The following is a 21927-nucleotide window of genomic DNA, read 5'->3' as shown; positions in this document are numbered from 1 at the left end:
TAAAGAAGTTGTGGCCGATATATACAATGGAATATTACTCGCCATAAAAAGAAACAAAATTGAGTTATTTGTAGTGAGATGGATGGACCTAGAATCTGTCATACAGAGTGAAGTTAAGTCAGAAAGAGAAAAACAAATACCATATGCTAACACATATATATGGAATCTAAAAAAAAAAAATGCTTCTGAAGAACCTATGGGCAGGACAGGAATAAAGAGGCAGACGTAGAGAGTGGACTTGAGCACACAGGGAGGGGGAAGGGCAAGCTGGGACAAAGTGAGAGAGTGGCATGGACATATATACACTACCAAATGTAAAATAGATAGCTAGTGGGAAGCAGCTGTATAGCACAGGGAGGTCAGCTCGGTGCTTTTTGATCATCTAGAGGGGTGGGATAGGGAGAGTGGGAAGGAGACACAAGAGGGAGGGGATATGGGGATATATGTATGCATATAGCTGATTCACTTTGTTATATAGCAGAAACTAACATCACATTATAAAGCAATTATACTCCAATAATGATGTTTAAAAAAAAGAAATAATGAAAAGAAAAGAAGAAGCACCATGAGTCCTTGAACAGTAATCAATATCCATAATTAGTGCTTATCTGCCAAACCACTATTGCCTACTGGGTATGTTATTTTGGGGGAAAGCAGGTTATTATTCAAAAGTATGAATTTGACCTTTTCAAAGGAGTATTGTCTGACCGGTTGAATGTTCTTTTTCTCTTTACTTGCAGCTATGTATCAATGAAATACAATAGAATATAAGGTGGCACATTAAAGAGGAAAATAGTACATATGTGAACATGAACTAGCTAAATCTTCTAATACCACCTCTTTACCAAAGAGCTACTATTTCCTGAAAACTCTCTGTATCACAAAATTTGAATTGAAATTTCTGTCAAAGCATATCTAAGTCTCATAAAAATCCAATAGTACATCTTTTATTAGGAGAGTCCAGGATATGCTCAGGAGACATTAGGACTAATCTGGAATTTAGGATTCAGAAATGAAGCAGAATGTAGCCATGTGGTGTGGGGTTGCTATTAAAATGAGTGAAACTAACAGCCCACATCATCTTCCACCAGAGGAGGCTGCTGCTAAATTAGAACTGTCCCAGTTTGGGCATGTAAGATTTAAAAAACCATTGGATCCTCTGCATTCTAAGATTATACAAGCAGAAGTCATGGAAGCTTGGTTTTAGATGGGGTTCTACCATAAACTAGTTTTAAAACCTTATAAATTAATTTAGTAACTTATTCACCAGTAATTTATGGACCACCAACCTGAAGCTAGACACTATGTAGTGCTGGAAATACAGGCGAAGGAAAGAGACAGGGCCTCTGCCCTCCTGAAGCTTACAATTGAGCACGGTTGACAAATATTAAATACAATCATATAATGTGCAATAAATACTATAAACAGAAAGTATAGTCAATCAGGAATTCTAACAGGAAGTGAGTCAGGGAAGGCTTCTCTGAGAAAGTGACCTTTAAGCCAGTAGTTCTAAATTTTGCACATTAAAATCACCTGGAGGAGCTTTAAAATCAATGAGTGCTTGACCCCATACCAGATCAAAGGAACTGAATCTGAGATTGAGGTCCAGGTAGTATTATTTATTAAAATCTCACCCAAATGGGCTTCCCTGGTGGCGCAGTGGCTGGGAGTCCGCCTGCTGATGCAGGGGACACGGGTTCGTGCCCCGGTCCGGGAAGATCCCACATGCCACGGAGCGGCTGGGCCCGTGAGCCATGGCCGCTGAGGCTGCGCGTCCGGAGCCTGTGCTCCGCAAGGGGAGAGGCCACAACGGTGAGAGGCTTGAGTACTGCAAAAAACAAACAAACAAAAAATCTCACCCAAGTGAATATAATTTGCAGCCAGCATTGAGACCACACATTTCAGCTGATGTCAGATGGTAGGAAGAGGCTGAGTAGAGAGTACAGGGTAAAGTTTTCAAGGCAGAAAGAATGATATTTGTCAAAGCACTGGAAAGAGCCTGCCACGTTTAGGAATTAAAAGGAATGCACTGGGAGATGCATTAGGCAGAGACATTGGATCTGGGTGTCTCTGCAAACAATCTGAAGGATTTGGGATTTTATCCTAAGTACAATGTAAAGCTATTAAACAGAACTGACATGACCAATTTTTAAAGATTGCTTTGGCTCCTCTCGTTAGAAATCACCAGAATGGTCAAAAGAGTAACAAGGGATGAAGGAGATAAGAGATAATGATGATGGCTTGCACTGGTCTTGTAGCTGTAGAGATGGAGAAGGAATTATTTTGAGCTATTTCAGAAGTAGAACTGACATTTTGATGATTGAATAAAGGAGGGTGAGGGAAAGGTATGAAAGAAGATTCCCAGGTTTCTAGCTTGAACAGCTGGGCAAAAGCATGCACATTTGCTGAGATATGTAACACTGGAGAAGATAAAATGCTTGTGCCTGTAAATTTGAGGTACCTGTGACACTCAAGTACAGGTGTCAAGTAACCAGTTGGATATGTGTCTTAGGAAAAAAGTCTAGACATTCCAGTTTGGAAGTCAGCAGCATATAGATAGTACTTGAAGCTATATGTGATATGAAAGCCTGGAGAGAGCACAGAATAAAAGGGCTGAGGTAGTCTCAGTCACCATTTTGTTATTGTAAAATGAAAGGATTGGATATGATCAGTGGTTCTCAAACTTCAGTGTGCCTCAGAATCATCCAGAGGACTTGTTAAAACATCAGTTGTTGCATTCACCTTTGAAAGTCTCTGATTTTGTGGGTCTGGGGTAGGGCCTGTGAAATTGCATCTCCAGCAAGTTTCCTGGGTGATATTAATGCCGGCAGATAGAAGCCATACTTGAAAACTAGATACTCTAAGATCTCCCTTCCTTCTCTAATATTCTACAGTAACATTGCTGTGCTATCTGCAAAAATTCACAGGAAAACATGTGCAAATGTCAGATAGAGATTTTAGTATTGCAAAATGAAAGAACTGTAAAATGAAGAGATAGATGTGAGCACAGGAATGGTTAAGAGTTGTTTCATGCCTTCACAATTTGTTTTTTTAATGTTGGGCAAATTGAGCAGTTGACAAATATTTATTGAGCACCTTCATGGAAAACATTGTATGGAAAAATAAATCTGAAATTCTCTCAAAGTTAAGTGTATACATTCTCTTGTTGGTGTTGCAGCTGTTTTTGAACAACCTATTGAAATTTAGAGAATTCAGTTCTTTAAGCATCATTCTGTCATTCGCAAAGAAACCTTGAGGTAGAGATAAGCAACACAGACCACAATATAGGCATTTTGCACCTTGCACACACACACGCACAGAGAATCAATTAAGATTGTGAGAATTGGACTGCCCTCGTGGCGCAGTGGTTAAGAATCTGGCTGCCAAGGCAGGGGACACGGGTTCAAGCCCTGGTCCAGGAAGATCCCACGTGCCATGGAGCAACTAAGCCCATGCACCACAGCTACTGAGCCTGCGCTCTGGAGCCCGCAAGCCACAACTACTGAAGCCCGCACACCTAGAGCCCAAGTTTGGCAACAAGAGAAACCACGGCAATGAAAAGCCCATGCACTGCAGTGAAGAGTAGCCCCTGCTCGCAGCAACTAGAGAAAGCCTGCACACAGCAACGAAGACCCAAAGCAGCCAAAAAAAAAAAAAAAAAAAAATTGTGCAAATAGTGTTTTATTTTACTCTTATTACTTCATCTCATTCATGCTTAACATTAAGAAGTACACAGCTCATCATCTAAAGGAAGGTTTAAGGTACATTCTTATTATTAGTTATTGGCAACCAAAAATTTAAAAATGAAAATATATTCCCTACCTAGACTTCTCAATTGCCACATCATCAAAGAATTTGGATTACACATTTTTCATAGAATTGTCAAAATAGATACATTATTCAATCTCAACCTACCTTTTCTGTGGATGGTTCCTGGATAAGTAAAGCTGATGCTTCAAAAAGGACACAGTAAACAAACTTACCAAAACCATTTGAGAGAACTCTACCTACTCTTCCAATTTCTAAAGCAGCATAGGGATATTATTTATGCAGATACAGCCACATACTCTTCCTCCAAATCCTAATTTTCTAGCAGGTTGTGTTTGTATTCAAGAGCAGTAGTTACAAGGTTGCTGACTGAGGTGAGAGCCTCATTCTGCTGAAAAAATGAAATAGATCAAAGTGTCCTAGACCGTTGCTAAAGTGAATAGCAACTCCCCTGTCTGGGCTGGGCATTTGCTGTGATTTTTTTTTTTTTTTTTTTTTTTTTTTTTTTTTTGCGGTACGCGGGTCTCTCACTGCTGTGGCCTCTCCCGTTGCGGAGCACAGGCTCCGGACGCGCAGGCTCAGCGGCCATGGCTCACGGGCCCAGCTGCTCCGCAGCATGTGGGATCTTCCTGGACCGGGGCACGAACCCGTGTCCCCTGCATTGGCAGGTGGGCTCTCAACCACTGAGCCACCAGGGAAGCCCATGCTGTGATTTTTTAATGTCACCAAATAAAAGTTTTAAGCTACCCAGGGACAAAGACCAAAAGATTTTTTTTTATTCATTGGTTTCCTACCCAAGACATTCAATTCAAATAACACTTGCATTGTTTCCAGCCCTCAACTGAAGGTGATGAGCTTTACTTCAAACATTGTAGGTCCAAGATCCTTAAGTTGATAAGCTTGTTTGGACAAAATGGTGCACCCACAGACAAGCTCTTATGCATGAAGAGCAGGTGCTTCAAAGAGAAGAGGTCACCTGCCCTCTTTCTTTACCTCTCAATGATGGAAGTCATGAGACTTGGGTAATATCCAGCCACAAATCTCACCTCATGTGAGGTGAGTTCCATGTGATATCCAAACACAACTTCCTAACCTCAGTTAAGACATAGCAGGACAGCTCCTCTCTATTCTCTGGTAGAAATGTTAAGCTCTAAGTAAGCAGAATTTCTGGACAATGAGGGTCTTCTCATGGGAGTTTTGCAAGTAACACACATCCTATTCTCTTGCTGAGTGACAAGGGAAGGGACAAAAAACCTTGGTGTGCTTTAATGTTTCTTAATCCATTTGTTCCCCAAGAGAAAGAAAAAAGTATTACTTTTTTATGGGTCTTCAGTCTATTAATTTAATTTAAGTTTTTTAATTAATTTTAATTATGGATTCTTCAGTTCCATAAAGGGGAATCTGAGGTCTCTTATTATAAAATGGCTGACAAAGGTATTAAAATATAAATACCAGAATGTTCTAAATCAAAATCATGGATGTAAGCAGAGGCACAAGAACCTATACATATGTGGTATGTGAATAGAAGTAACAATATTTTTTAAAACAACCAATTAGGTAGCTGTGTTAATTTGAGTCCTCTGAGAAACAGATGTCAAGAGAGGATTAGACATCTGAAAAAGAACAGTAATGTTCTTTCCAGCAAAACATTTCAGATGAAAAAGAAGAGTATTGATTTAGCTGCATTAATAATAATACAACTGATATTCATTGAGTTTTTATCAGGTTCCTGGCACTAGTACATATATATTTTACATGTTCTATGTCACTTAATTCTCACAGTCAACCTGTATGATGTGTGCAGGGGGTCTATTGTTACTCTCACTTAACAGATGAGGAAATTTATTTAAGCAATTTACCCAAAGTACAGCCAGTAAATGATAGGGCTGAGATTTCAGTCTAGTTAGTCTGATAACAAAGTCCTTTCCCTTAAACTGATTTGTACCCCCCAAACAAATGAAAATAATCACTAAATTGATAAACATGCATTTATTGGACATCTACTGTGTTCTCAGTGCTCTGAAGGATACTAAAGAACAGGAATCTTTGGCGTTTATGACCATACAGTGTAAAGATACAACAAGAAAGACAAATCTTTTATAGATAAATGATATGAGACTATATGCAATTAACTACTAAATTATATGGTTCATTCTGGAAGTGCTGTGGGAGTTTAGAGGAAAGATTATTAAATAAGTATTTAAGTGAGACAAAGCAGACTTCCTAAGGAGATGGGATTGGAACTGCTCTTTGGATCATGCATAAAGTTTAAATAGGCAGAGAGTCAAAAGGAAGGACTTACAGCCGAAGAGAATAACAGGAACAAAAACTTAAGGGTGGAAATGAGTGACACATTCCAAGGACCACGAGGGGTGGAAGCCACAAGACAGGTAACATATCTATCCAATTACATTGGAAGTTTTGTTTGAGAAAGTCAGGTGTTCCATAAATGTTCATAAGTCACTGAATCAATGAATAAGTGAATGAGTAAATGATGATCATATTTCCAAAATTATAGAAGGATGAAGTTAAATTATCTCTTTAAATTCAATTTCTTCTCTTTTTTTCTGTGTCTTTAAGTTTAGTGATAAAATGCCATGAAAAGGTTAAAATAGAAAACTAAATCTCTGGAGAATCCTGTAATGACAGGATTCACTTCAAAATTTACCCCTAAAAATCAGACACTTAGAATCCTAACAGAAAATGCTCCTTTCGTTATCTGTGTATTTCTATAAAATTTCTCTGATTTCAGCCACACTATGACTTTAATTTTTTAAAAAAATCATTAATAGTATCCCTTACTGAAGCTGAATCTTAAAAAGAGAAATTTTCTCAAGGCATAGACAACATCAGAGAATTATGAAAAGCATAAAGTAACAAAATAAATTACATGTTTTGAATGGGAAAAAGAAACATGAACACCTAAGTATTTTCTTTAAAATACATTGAGAAATATTTCCCAAATATACATGGGAAGTTAATGGTAACTTGATAAGTCAATTTAAAATTTCTAATGTGAAGATTTTTTCTAGGCTGGAAGGAATTGGGGTCAGAGAATAGAGACTCTTTCTTTATCAAGCAATAGATCATGCAGTGACAACCCGTGTGAACACACAGCACATCTTCAGAATCTCAAGGCTGCAGGAAGGTCAGCATGTGGCACTGTGTTCTTTGTTTCATATCTCCAGTCAAGCTTAGAATGTTTTGTGTGTAACAATGAGAGAAAAAAAAAAACTTTAAAATGACCTCTGGCATGAGGGGAAAATTCCCTTGGCTTTGTTGAAATAATCATTACCATTCAATTTATACTAATCATTTGACCAATTCTATACCCCAGCACATAAAACATCCAGCAAAAGATTGCTGTAGGTGAAAAGAAAATGCAAACCTCACCCTTCCCTACCATATGAAGTCAGCAACAGGGAACGCAATTAGTAAACTAGCAAACTGTGTTAAAAGAACTCCATGACCAATCAAGCTCAGTATTTCTAGGACTGGGATATCATCTGTGGTACTGAGGTACTGCTTTGTCAACAAGGATTCCCTTGACAACGTGAAACAGCAATTCCCAATTAAAACGTTTTAAAAATTTAAAACCATTCAAGTGCTACACAAATTATGTTTTCTCAACCAGAGAAGCTCCAGTTACTCTTTGGATTGATGGGAAGACTTATACAGGATGATACCTCCCGAAGTGTGTTAAATGAAACCTTAGTTCCAAAGGATGTTCACAGCTGTGACAGAAAGAAATGGTCCTGTGATTAAAGGCTGGATGAAACAAATGTCTTTACTACTCGGATTCCCAAACTCTTTCATATGATGATGTGCATTATTAATATGAAGGGGGAATAGTATGTGACATTTTCCCAATTTGATGGACTATAGAACTCACTTTTAATTGGGCATAGGGTAACTTTCCAGGAAGTATAATTTAAGCATTTTTTCAAGAGAAGGGGAGGAGAAAAACATGAAAACACTAAAGATGAGGCAACTCATTTTGAACCTGTTCAAACAACGTGGGCTGTTTTATGTGTGTGTGTGTGTGTGTGTGTGTGAGTTTAAAATAAAACTACAAAATTCTTCAAAGCCGAAGTACGTTTGAGTTTGGCAAAAATATGATTTTTTTAAGGTACTATGTTGTTCCAGCTTCCTTTTCAATTACCTTAAGCATTCTGCAAGTAGAAAAATGTTTTTTTTTAAGTAGAATTTTGTGTGGAAGTTAAAACATTCGAGAATTTACAGTGACATATTTTAAATTAAATTCTTTAGAAGAAAAATGCACAAAATGGAAAAAAATGTATCATAAAACATGAATAAATGAGAACTTGAAAAATCTGATAGTTTGCCACCCTTACATTTCTACTAGCATCCCTATTAAAAGCAATCATTTAAAACATATCAAAATTTTTATAATTATTTTCCATCAAATGCTAGGGAATAGAAATTAAAACTATACTTAACTATAATCTGGCCACAGATGTTTACTATTCTTTGAAAATGTTAATCTCAAAATTTGGAGCATCTTATATTTTCTACAAAATGAGATGAAACTAAATCTATGGGTACACTATTTTGAGAAATAATACACATAGCTTATAATATCTTTAAAATTTCTAATTACATTAGAAAATTTTCATGAAGAATTCTTTTGTAATAACATTTTGAATATTTTATAATCATATGCAAACATAGAGAATCAACTGCTATTTAAAAAAATAGCAATTTCCAAAATGACTTCAAAGATGAAACAGGGGAGCTGACCTACTTGAAAATAGCTGAAAGAAGAAGGATTTTATAGAAAACTGAATGGAAGAGTAAAAGAGGAAGGTGCTACTTGAACAAAGTAAAAGAGTCAGAGAAGCATGACGTGTGTGGGTCAGGGAAGAGAGTAACCCAGGCCTTAAATGTTCTGAAGCTTATTAGCAGGGGAATTAAATATAAAACTACTCTCTGGTTTAAGACAAGAAGTTACAGACAATGTGTTCCTTGTGTCAATATCAATCAAATTCAGAATACAAGATATCCCTGATGTCTTTTCCCAGATCTTCATCAGTATACAAGGAATACGTATTTATTTTGCAAAGCATAGTTATTTTTAAAAGTAAGAAAAGAAAGCACAAAGAATGTTATAGAAGCAAAGCATTTTTCTTGCATAAGTAGCCAAGGAAATAAAGAACTCAATAAATGTCCAGATGTTTGGATCTTAAAGTATCTTACAAGAGTTGGATTTGATTTTAGGACTGGTTAATTCAGCAGTTTGGAGCCTGGGTTCTTCCCTCTTCTCAGTCCAGTCACCCTCAACTATCCAACAGGATAGTTGGTTCTATCCTTAAACATAGAATAGTATGGCAACCACAGTTTCAGGAAAATATCCAGACATGACAATATTCAGCGATAGTTTTTCTTCTATGGAATTTTCTTAGAAGTGAGGAAAACTCTTTCCAGATCCTCCTAGAAGAACTGCCCTAATAATTGATTGGCCAAAGTTGGTTCACAAACCCACTCTTCAAAGAATCACTAGGACTATCCTTAATCCAATGAGTCCACTACCAAAGCTGGAATGATGATCAGCTTTTCCAGAGGCACATGGCTGGTTGAGGAAGAGGTAAGTATCTGGAAATGATTTTTTTTAAAGGATTCGCTCAGGAAGAAGAAAGAATGAAAGCTAGGTAGAAACCAACAGTGTCCTTCACACATGTACATGTTGTCTACATTTTTAAAGACAAAAGATACATAATATTTTTGGAGTGTACACAGTAACACTAAAGAAAGCTTAACTTAAATCAAATATATGAATAAACAGCCCATATTTGAATAAGTTTCCTCTTCTGAGAAAGCCAGTAAACACCTAAGAGCTCAGTTTCTGGAAACCTCATTCCTTAAACATTTACTCTGGTATACTGGTTCTTTCCTGCAAACAGCCTACTACACATATCTGTGCAATAACTCATTTAAGAATAATGACAATGCTCTCAGGCAGTTAATCTCATCTGCTTCCCAAGGAAAGACAAATTGTGACAGTGATGTTAGCGGCTCCCAGAAGTCTGCCATAGCCCTCCTCTCCCTGCATGCTCATGAGAACACCCACAAGTATCAATCCATTCAGTGTCCCATTCTTGTCCTGACGAGTTGTTTACTGTTATGAACAGATCCCTGTTAAGATGGTCATAGGTAATTAATGCGCTGGTGGGTAAATTTAGTGCTAAAAGTGAGATTTAAAGAACAACTACCTCTATGAGAGTCATATTTAAAAAGACAGAAATGAAATTATCTTTCGTTTCCACACAGCATGAAACTAGAGTGGTCACTAAGATTTGATGGATCAGAAGGGACACCAAATGGCAATGACAAACTACTATTAGAGCATGAAGAAAACCTCAATCAACCTGCCTAAGAGATAAGGAGACAGTGTTCACAGGTCTCTTCCTGCTTCAGCCTTTTGTCCTCACCCCTGGTGGGGAGGGGTATTTAAACGCAATAATTCAAAGAAGTTTTTCTATGAAAGCAGATGGTTAATAGCGAGACGAAGTGTTTCTTTATTTGGTATGTTCTCTGTTTTGAGAAATACAAGGATCACCATAAAATAGGGCTTGACAGATGGAGCACAGGGCATTGCAACAGGATTAAGTAGAGAAAGGAATAGAAAAAAGGAAAGAAAAAGGATAGGGGACTTATAGTACCTGTGAGAAGTTTGTGCAATATTGAGAAACATATACTTATGAGGAACAAATACTTGTTTCTCAATAAAGAATAAGAAAGGTTTGCACTCTGCTTTGAATCCTAGTCAGTCATAAATAACATTAGATCTTTCCTGATGATGGATAAAGTCCAGGAGCCTCTTCAGTGCATCGTAACAAGGGCACACCTATCATAGGAAAACTTCACCCAAGGTTCAAATTCCAGCTGCTCCCAAAGTTCAATTCTGGCTCCAGGATTGGGGTTAGCATGGGTCACTTGGCTTCACCTTCTCACTTTGGAAGATATTTAGCTTTTTGCTACCTCCTTCATCTAACTAGAGAATAATGTTTACTTCAAGGAAGATATTTAGCTTTTTGCTACCTCCTTCGTCTAACTAGAGAATAATGTTTACTTCAACATCTAAGAGGCAATGAAGCAAACTGCAGCTGGGTATCCCCACAGGCAACACTACAGCTCACCTTGGCTCCAGAACATTGGCCATGTGACAGCATTAGTGCAAAGCAAACCACAGCTCTATCAACTTCATCTTTTTTATAGAATAGGAAAACAGAAGTTTCCAAAGACTCTTTTTTTTTTTTTTTGCGGTATGCGGGCCTCTCACTGTTGTGGCCTCTCCCGTTGCGGAGCACAGGCTCTGGACGCGCAGGCTCAGCGGCCACAGCTCATGGGCCCAGCCGCTCCGCGGCACGTGGGATCCTCCCGGACCAGGGCACGAACCCGTGTCCCCTGCATCGGCAGGCGGACTCTCAACCACTGAGCCACCAGGGAAGCCCCTAAAGACTCCTTTTTAATAATAACTGATAGGAGGTACATGAAAGTCCAGCTATAGTGCCATGTTATAGGGGAGGACAGTGATCAGTGGGTTTAGCTGCAATTGATTGCTCCAATTAAAATAATATTTAACTTCAAATTTGTACCAAATCAGAGGTAAGGAACATTGGCTGGCATGCCTTTTGTTCATTCAATGACTAGCAAATATATATTAAGTACATATTACTATGTGCCAGTAGTTTGTTATAGGTGTTAGAGATACATTGTTAAATGAAACTGACCTTCTCTGCAACTAAATGTAGCCAAACAAAACCACAGTATTTCTGGAGTTTACATAGAAACACTAAGGAAAGCTTCACATCCACATAAGAATGACTTTATATCCGAATAACGTTTCGATCTGAATCACTCAGAACATGTTTTAGCAAAGATACCATGTTCAGTTCAGTGATAAACAAGCAGTGTAAGTGTAAACAAATAGTCCAAATGACAACATAAGTATTAGGCAGCTTTAGTAGCATATAAACAAAACTTGCTGTTAAAGGCCAGTGGGTGACTTCATGACCATCTCACCACAGCCAGACTCAGGCATTCCCATTTTACAGACAAAGACACAGAGCGGATATACTTACATAAGTTCATTCAGCTACCACATGTTGGGCCAGAATTCTTCCCAAGTCACATAGTGTGCATTTTCACTTCAGGTCATGTCCCTGTATCCCTTTACTCCTTTCCTGATTATCCCCCAATTTCTTTACCTTTGTCCATAATTGTTCTGAGCAAATTTTAGTGTATTAACACACATCTACATGAATTATAGATACCAACTTAAAACATAAAATAAAGATTGTTTGGATTTCTGAGGTTATTTGCAGTTAAGTAGCACTTGAAGTAAGTTTTGCTTCATGGCCAGTCTAAGCAGCTGCCCCTCAGAGTTCTAAGTATTTGTCATTTGTTCCCAGAACCACCGCCTAAACCCAGACCCTTGGCCCTTGGTTTTCTTTAAAGAGCTAAAGGGATAGTCATTCCTCCATGTTTTCTTCAGCCCCCAATCTCCCCATCCCAGACAGCTATTATCTACCATCAACAAGTCCATGTTTACCTCTTGATTGCATCCTTTTTTAAATTTGAGGATGTTTTCTGCTAAAACAGCTCAGTCTTGTTTTCACCTTGTAGGTGAGTGGTTCTCATACGCTAGGTTGTCTCAGAATCACCATGAGGGCTTGTTAAAATAGATTTCTGGACCCCACCCCCAGAGTTTCTGATTCTGTTGGTCTAGGGTGGGGCTTGAGAATTTGCATTTCTAACAAGTTCCCAGGTGATGCTGATGCTGTAGGTCCAGAGACCGCTCTTTGAGAACCACTGCTCTAGTTCAGTGATGCTCAATACTGACTACCTATATGAGTCCTCTGAAGAGATTTTGTTAAATGGAGATATCCAATTTCTCCAGAGATTTTGATTCAAATGTCAGACTAGGGTAGGGCCCAAGCATCATTTTTTAAAAACTTTCTTCATCTATGAGAACAGGTAAAATTTTAAATTGTGGCAATACAAAATGCTGACCATGATACAGAGAAACTGGATCTCTCATACTTTGCTGATGGGGTTGTAAATGGTGCAGCCATGAGGGAAAATGGTTTGATAGTTTCTTTAAGAACTAAACATACACTTACCATACAATCCAGTCATTGTACTCCTGGGCATTTATTCCAGAGAAATGAACACATGTTCACACAGAAACCTCTACATGATAGTTCATGGCAGTTTTATATGTAATAGCCCCAAAATGGAAACAACCAAAATGTCCTTCAAAAAGTGAATGGTTAAATAAACAGTGGTATATCTCCACCCAGTAATACTACTCAGCAATTGAAAGGAATGAACTACTGCTACAGGCAACAACTTGGATAGCTCTCAAGGGCATTATGCCAAGTTTAAAAAACAGATCTCTTGGGCTTCCCTGGTGGCGCAGTGGTTGAGAGTCCACCTGCTGATGCAGGGGACATGGGTTCGTGCCCCGGTCTGGGAAGATTCCACATGCTGCGGAGTGGCTAAGCCCGTGAGCCATGGCTGCTGAGCCTGCGCGTCCGGAGCCTGCGTGTCCAGAGCCTGTGCTCTGCAATGGGAGAGGCCACAACAGTGAGAGGCCCATGTACCACACACACACAAAAAAAACCAGATCTCAAAAAGTTACATACTGTATGATTCCATTTATACAACACTTTTGAGATGATTAAATTACAGAGATGGAAGACAAATTAGTGTTGTCAGGAGTTAGGAATTGTTGGAGAGGTGAGAGTGACTATAAAGAGAACACAAAGGAGATCTTTGTGGTGAAGGGATAGTTCCCTATCTTGATTGTGGTGGTGGTTACAGGAATCGACACGTGATAGATGACATAGAGCTATACCCAAGGATTATATCAATGTCAGTTTCCTGGCTTGGATATTGTACTATAATTATGTAAAATGTAACCATTGAGGGGGAACTGGTTGAAGTGTACACTGGTCTTCTCTCTACTTCTTTGCAACTTCCTGTGAATTTATAATTATTTCAAAATTAAAAGTTAAAAAAAAAAGAAAAAGAAAAAAGAACCTTACCCTGAGCAGCCAGGGTTTGGAAACACAAACACGGCTCTGGCTGAGCACAATCCTGATGCCCACCCCTAGGCTTCTGTTTCAAGCCTCTGTCTTTCCTGAGGCCTCTGCACTACTCTGTCCACACCTGGCTCAAATCTGTGTAGATTACTTCTTCTTTTACAATTCCCTATATTGGCTGACTTTTTCATATGCTGCTGTAGAGAATTAACTGATATTACCTATTAGGAGAGGCAACTGGGCAATATCTATCAAGACACTTAAAAATATTTATATCCTTTCAGCCAGTATTTCCCATCCTAGCAATCAATCTTAAGGAAAACACCAGAGATGCAGTCAAAAGGCTTACTGCAGTTCTAATCACAATAGCAAAAAACTGAATGCAACCTAAGTAGCTAAATAAATGTAGACACATCCACATGCTAAAATGAGGCATGCTTTTAAAATAAAATTATTGATAAATATTGCTAAATCTTATAAAGAATGATTCCAAAAACTATATGGATTTTGTCTTCAGTTACGTTAATTTGTATTTGCAAAGAAAACATGCTAAAATGTAAATGAAGATAATATTAAGTGATTGGATTTAAGTAATTTTGGTTTTCTTTTTCTAAGTTTTTCCAAATTTTCTAATTTCATATGATGAGCATGAACTTTTATCATTAAAATAATGCTTTCCAAAGCAGATATTGCTTAAGAGTCACCTCTACAGGCTTTCAGAACGCTTAAAAAGAAAACCTTGCCCCTAAACATATATAGAAACACAGTCTACTTCTGGCCACACTTTATTTCAGGCTCTCTTGTAAACCTCTGGATTCTCCCAGCTAACACAAAGTCAGACTCTTTTCCAAACGCATGACAATGGCCATTCATTCTGGCTCCCATCACCTACCTCACCCAACCTCCAGCTTATGCCCCTACCATTCTGCCATCTGATATCACCACAGTATTGCCTCCCTCCATCCCCTCAGATGTGAGAGTACTAGAGCTATTAAAAGAGACAAAGGGAGCAGTAATTTCTGTTTACATCTAATTAAAAATCTTCCATAAACACTGATAAATTGTCCTATAGCTCTTGGCTGCCAATAAAAATTCCTTTAAATGAATACTTTCAATGTTTATGACTTAGAAATACAGTTTTAAGGGCCACAGTATTGTGTTATCAATTTCTTTTTCTGTAATTAAGTTTCTCTCTGGCAGTTTGAACTAGTCCAATGAAGGGCTTTAATAACAAAAATTGTTTGTGTTTTACTTTTCCTGGATTCAAGTTTTATTTTAAAAAAGAACACAAAAATGAAGTTATCTTTATCTCTTTAATTGGATTATATTCTACCCATCAAAATGTTTATATAAATCTCATTAAAATATGAATAAGTATTTTTATGGTGCTTGATTTTACAGCACTCCCTGGGGTTCTTTTAAACATCTTCTCTTGTATATCTTCTAGATTATAGATCGCCACAGTGCTGTCCTTCACATTGCCTCATTCATCTTAATAATCTAAAGATCTTCCAGTAATTACAGTTCAGAGATATACTTTCTGTTGGAGTTTTCAGCACCACAAATCTGAATCTCTTATTTTAACCATTTGAGAAACAGATATACCCTAAAAGTGTTACAGAGTAACTACAACCACTGGAGTCCCAAATTCTAGTTCCCCTCTCACATTCACTGCATTGACTTGGCAGACCAGTAACCTCAGTGTTCTCATGTGTAAATTGAAAACACTGGATCAGATGATTTCTAAAAGCTGTCTGATGGATTCCATCTTGTTTTCTGAGCTTAAGATGCTTAGCTCTGTATAGATACAGGAAACTAGACTACTCCCGCTGTTGCAATCCATTTCCTAGCAGCATGGATCTTGGATACGCTTTTTTTAAGAAGTGAGATCAAGTAAGCGAAACCTGGGCTTCAGAAGCCAAAGCCTGATTCCTATCAACTCTAAAATGCAGAGAAACATGCACTTAAAATATTATAATTTAAGTTCAAATTTCCTCAAATCAGGTGCATAACTTCTTGGATAGATTTATACTAATGTAAAGCGTCAGGAGACCAATCTTGAGTTAGTTTTGGACTGATGGACAGTCATTTGACAAGACTCCAGTTAAACTTCAGAGAATGTTGTAAAGTCACAGGGCACTTCCATTACAAAGTGCCACAATGACTGGCTAAAGACTTTTCTTTGTTCTTATTTGTTGATGATTGAAAACCAACCATGAGAAATACGGGTTAATATAGATTGCAATCCAGAGCATACATTTTATTTACAGTGAGTTAAACTTTGAGAAATTTTAAAATGAAGAAACACAAATCAGAATTAAAATATGGGGGTTATAATTTATACAGAGCTTCATTTTGGGTTTACCTTTCTAATTATTAACATAATTAGTACTAATGAGTAATAATTTTCAGCAAGCATTGATTATCTACATTGTATATTTCTTTGTGTTAGAGTATATGTAATTAGGAGATATATATTCACTGTCATTCTTTCCACAAATATTTAGTAAATGTGTATAACACGAAAAACCTTATGCTAAAAGAAACATGAATCTTAAGTAAATAACAATAATAACAACAATAATAGCTAACAATTATGGAGTGTCATAGCACTGTTATGGCACTGTCATAAATATATATATATATATGTATTAGCTCATTAATCTTTCCAGCAACCCATGAGATTGGTAATATTATCATTTCCATTTTACAAATAAGAAACTGGAGGCATAGTTGCCTTGCCCAGGATCTGGGTTGCAGATCTATTATTTGGCATGGACTCTAAGTTCAGAGTCTCAGGATCTTCACTACTATAATGCAAGTATTAGGGGTGAAACATGAAATCGCAGGGGTTTTTTTGGTCAAAATGGTTTAATATCATCAATTTCGTATGGTTCAACCAGGTTTGCATGCATAAAATAAAAAGTCAGTTCTCCTAACAACAGGCTGTAGGAATTTAAAGGTGGTAGAAATAACCAAAGAGCTTGTGTGCTCAAACAAGATTTCATGAAGAAGCTGGAAATTGATCTCAGTTTTAAAGGGCAGAACTTAGATAAAGGAGAAAACAGGAAGTGTTTTCCAAGTGAGAAGCCAGGGAGGTAAGAATGTATGCATGTCTTCTGTAAGCACTGACCTTCACTTGGTTCTTGTTATAGAGTCTTACCCTTATCTCCTGCCTAATTTCAAGATTCCAGTGACCCCCAGTACCACCACCAACTAACTTTCCCTAAACAGGGGTGTTACGGGTTGAATTGTGTCCCCTCCCCCATCCCAAAATCAAATTTTGAAGTCCTAACCCTCAGTACCTCAGAATGTGACCTTGTTTGGAAACACAGTCACTGCAGATATAATTAGTTATGATGAGGCTATTAGGGTGGGCCTTAATCCAATATTACCAGATTCCTTAATAAAAGGGGAAATTTGCCACAGACATACACATGGGAGAACATATGTGAGGATGAAGGCAGAGACTGAAGATGAAGCACAGAAATGCTCTTTACAAACCAAGGAACACCAGAAATTTTCAGCAAACCATCAGAAGCTAGGCAAGAAACATGAAACACATTCTCTTTCACAACCCTCAGAAGTAACCAACACTGTTGACACCTAGACTTTAGACTTCTGGCATCCAGAACTGTGAAACAGTAAATTTCAGGTTGTTTAAGTCACCTGGTTATTGGTACTTTATTATGGCAGCCTTAGCAAACTATACGAGGGGAAACACAGGAGACCTTCATCTTCCACTCACTACTTGGATGTCCTTATCTTTCCTCCCCTCCCCCATCATGCACACTGGGAAGAGAGTCATAGGAATTCCTCTGGCCTCCAAATCCTGAGCCTTGATCAGCACATCAGTCCTTCTCTCTCAATGTTTTATCATTAAAAAACTTGGCCATTAACCCAAACTCTCTTCTTTGAACCTTCTGACTTTTGCATCTTCCAAGTTACATATTTTTGTGGTATAAGAATCTATTAAGATCTATTATCCCATCAGACCTGTGTCTACAGTTGTCTCTTTCTTAGTCTTAGCATTTTAATCTTCCAGTTTAAGAATTGTTATAAGCAACCTAAGGGAAAAGAATCTGAAAAAGAATTATATAACTGAATCACATTGCTGTACTCCTGAACTAACATGACATTGTAAATCAACTATACTTCAATAATGTTTTTAAAAATAAAAAATGAAATAAAAATAAAGTCCCAAATGGATTTAAACCTATGACTCTAAACTCAGAATCATCTGTTGTAATGATTATATCATTTGCTCTATATATCAGAGGCTAGCCCATTAGCTACAAAAAAAAAAAAAAAGAATTGTTATAAGTTGTACAAATATTTAAGACATTATTTTATAGTAACATTTGTCTACCCAGAAATATCCAGATCCACTTCTAAGGATAACTATTCACATTTTTAAAAAGAATGTACCACAATTTCCTGAGGCGGTTCAAAAAGAAGATAAATATATAGTGGACATCATTGAATACTTATAACAAGTACTTTTTAAAGCAAATTTACATGTATTACCTCATTTAATCCTCACAACAAGCCATGAAGTGGGTTCTACTATTACCCTGAAGAAAGTGAGGCACAGAGATCAAGGAATTTACTCTTGGCCACACAGATAGTTAGTTTTATAATCAGGTGAAAAGAAATATTTATTGAGTTCCTACTGCATATGCAACAATATGTCATCTGGTTATCTTTTAATTTCTCTTAATTTTTGGTAACTTTGACCAAAACTGTGTATTTAAGGCATTATTATATCTTTTTTCCAGATCATACAACCGAGGCTTGAAGAGTCTATCCAATATGTCTTGTTCACATTGCCAGTAATTTGGGGGACAATACTTGAGCTCACTGGCAATGTCTTTGGAATAAGTGTTTAGCCTCCCATTAATTATATTGATCAGTCTCACTACATCTTCATAAATCTTTAATTTTTCTTAATCTTTCTACTGATGTTACTTGCTCACTCCTGTAAGTATAGTCCTGCTTAGTACTTTAGAACAAAGGTGATCTCTACAAAGGGCCAATATGAAAACAGCTTCATCTGTGGTTAAGTATCTCCTCTTCGAAGCTGACTTACTGTTTTTCTTCTTTGAGCTTTTATCCTGGTTGTAGGCACCAAGCTCATTTTTTTCTTATTCTTTGTAACCCAATCCCCCATTTGAATCATGTGTTGAGTAATTAGACCCCTGACTTGATTTCTTCACTCCAGTATGTTCCTTACTGGCATGAAATTCCTTCTAAATATCAGTATTTAATATTAGTTTTTGTTGGTGATGGTTAACATTTATTCATTTTCAATCATTAGAGGTACAAACGAAGGTTTCTGAAATTCCTTAGGAGGCTTCTGTTGATTATACTATGAAGGAGACACAGTGCACATTCTTTCTGTCCTCTTCTCCTGCATGGATAGAATGAGAGAAATCCCCACCATTGAAGAAATTTGGTCCCAGAAAGAAACATAATAATTGACTCAGACACCAGAATGAGGAGGAGGAACCCAGGGCTTAATTACTCTGTATAGGATACAAACTAAGGACTGGAGGTACCATACCAGTTCTTTGCATTGCCAACTCTTTTAAAATATAGGATATTAATACAAAATTGAGTTATATTAGGGCCAACAGATCAGGAAATGATTGCCATTGAAAAAACCTAGTCTATTGCTCACAGTTCCCAAGAGGAAGGGACACACCATGCAAGACCACATGAGGAAAGAGCAGGGTTGGTCAGGAGGCAGAGGGAGAAGGGGGAACTGTAGGTAAGAGCATTTATTGTGATTTCCATAGGAATAAAATGGGTAACACAGGGTAAGCAGGCTTAGGGTTGGGTATTTTGAATAATTCCAATGGGCTCTGAGGCATAGGGATTGCCCCTAGCTATCTGGTAGCTGGGCAGGTGGATAGTAGTCCAGATTGTGAGAACTCAGTAAAGGAGGTGGTTAGATTGTAGACTCAGGATTGGTTAGTGTGTATTGGAAAAGTGCACTCACAGGTGAATTCTTTACTATTTCTAGCTATTGGCTAACCCTAGGAGGGGGTGTTCCTCCAAGGCCCCAGATGTCAAAGCATCAGAATAAAGAAAATAAAAGGCATGGTTAATACACCAACTAGATGACCACTGAGCTGTTGAATGGTATTTTTTTTCCATTTTTAACTTTAAAAAAAATTTTATTTAAAATTTTTACCTTTATCGTAATTTGCACATGTGTTTTTATTTTGCTATATTCTAATATTTTAGAAGAAAAAAATAACTTCTCATGAACAAAGAGGCTTTTAGGAATTACTAGGTGGATACAGATACTGCTTTAAGAAATAGTGAAAATTGCAGTATAAGTAACAATTATTCTACAAATTCATCATATACAGCATCATCGCAATGTTTGCACATGATACACAAATATGCAAATTGTATGGTCCATTTTTTAGGATATATGGAATTGTTGGTTACTGTGCTGCATAATAATTGCCATGAACAGTAAACATTTGGTGTAAATGCTTGAGGGTTGAACTGCATTAACTGAGACATTCTGAGATCATTCTACGGGCAATGAAAAGAAGAATGGTTTTGAGTCTGGAGAGCAACTATCATAGAGAATCTGGCCCAGCCCTACCCAAACCCCAGCCCCTAACCCCGGCCCTCCTCCCTGCTGTCAGAGAAGTCTTGTTGACAAATGCTGCTGTCCCCATGGTTGCTGCTCAGGTGGAGCCAGGAAGTGTGAATGCAAAAGGAGATTAAAGCTCCATGAGCTTGAGGAAGAGAAGGCCTTGTTCTGCGGTCTGTGTGGGCACTGCACTTTAAGTACCTGTTTTCAAGCCCCACAATCCACATTACTGTTTACAATTTTCTATTTTAGGAACTCAGAGCAGACTCACCAAGGGACCAAATGGCAGAAGCTAATTGCCAGCCAGTGCTCCTATCACATGCACTTTTCCTATGTCCCGGAAGAGAATTTATGTCCACTGACCTCAGCTGTATTTCTATGTGCTCTCTCTCTTTTTCTGACTAGATCTAATCCAAAATTTCCCCTAAATCTAGCATTTTACTCACCCAGAATTTTAGGGATGTTTCTGCAGATAGGAAACCACATGACTAGTCTCAAGCTTCCAGAAGTGATTATGCTTCTCACATTCTCCTGAATCCTGTAAAACACTATGTACTACTCAGAACCACAGATTACACTTCAAAGAAGTAGATTCCAAATTACACAAAAAAGCATATATACATCTATATCAATGAGTTTCATAATTATGAGTCAGATAGCTGGGTTCAAGTTCTAATATATAAGAGATTAATGGGCAAATCAATTACCTACCCTTGCTCCCTCTTCCTCATCTGTAAAGTGGGGGGAAATTATCACCTCCGCATTGTGATGATCAAATAAGATAAAGTATAGTTAAGTATTGCCTATACTGTAAAGAGCTGGAGAGAAAATACCCCCAAGGCAACCATTCTAGGGTTATGCTTTACCAAAGCTATTCTCTGGCCAAAATCTTAAAGAGGAAAGGGTCTGGATGTTTGTTTTTGATAGAACTGAACAAGTTAGGGTACAAGGCCAACATTCACAAGCAATCATGGGTAGAGACAACCCTGAAGAAATAGATTATATGGTGAAAATTTTAATAAGAAAGGGGGAGGATGTTGTATCTCTAAGGCAGCTGGGAAGCAAGGAAAGGGAAGAACCAGGAACTGGTCTAGGTTGTGAAGACATAACAAATAGCTGGGCCCCTGTATTTTCCCAGCAGTGCTACAAAGGTAAGGTACAGTTTTTATATTACTTTCAACAAAGAGTTCCATTTACACTAAAGGTTTTGCTTTTTGTTCACCTCATCTGCCCAGAAAAACTTTCAAAGTGTTATGCTAAGCATTGTTTCCTTATGAGTTAAAATAAGTAATTCTCTTATAAATATTTAAAAGAAATCACCATAGTATGCCTTACTATAGCAGTACACATATCAAAGGAAATTTCTACAATCACAAATATAGAAATGTATGTGTAAATGTGCTCCAAGTCCTCCAGAACTACCTAAGTGCTACAATAGCTTTAAATACATTCTATCAATTTCTGGGACAAGAATCCCAT

The 21927-nt window shown here is 37.6% G+C and overlaps 1 protein-coding gene across 22 annotated transcripts in view; it reads right to left on the bottom strand.

The window, feature by feature from the left end:
• LOC309807013 (uncharacterized protein) overlaps positions 1-21927 on the bottom strand; it is a 478671-nt gene that overhangs the window by 314987 nt on the left and 141757 nt on the right. The window contains exon 3 of one of the 22 annotated variants that reach the window (XR_014294472.1): positions 20913-20986. The exons of the other annotated variants lie outside the window; for them this stretch is intronic. The gene's annotated coding sequence lies outside the window, so the exon portion shown is untranslated. Of the gene's footprint in view, positions 1-20912; positions 20987-21927 lie in introns of those variants that run through there. 22 annotated transcript variants of the gene reach the window in all.

Source organism: Mesoplodon mirus (genome assembly GCF_964341445.2).
Source record: "Mesoplodon mirus genome assembly, chromosome: 6".
Classification (NCBI taxonomy): domain Eukaryota; kingdom Metazoa; phylum Chordata; class Mammalia; order Artiodactyla; family Ziphiidae; genus Mesoplodon; species Mesoplodon mirus.
This window is presented reverse-complemented; position numbering and strand designations above follow the sequence as displayed.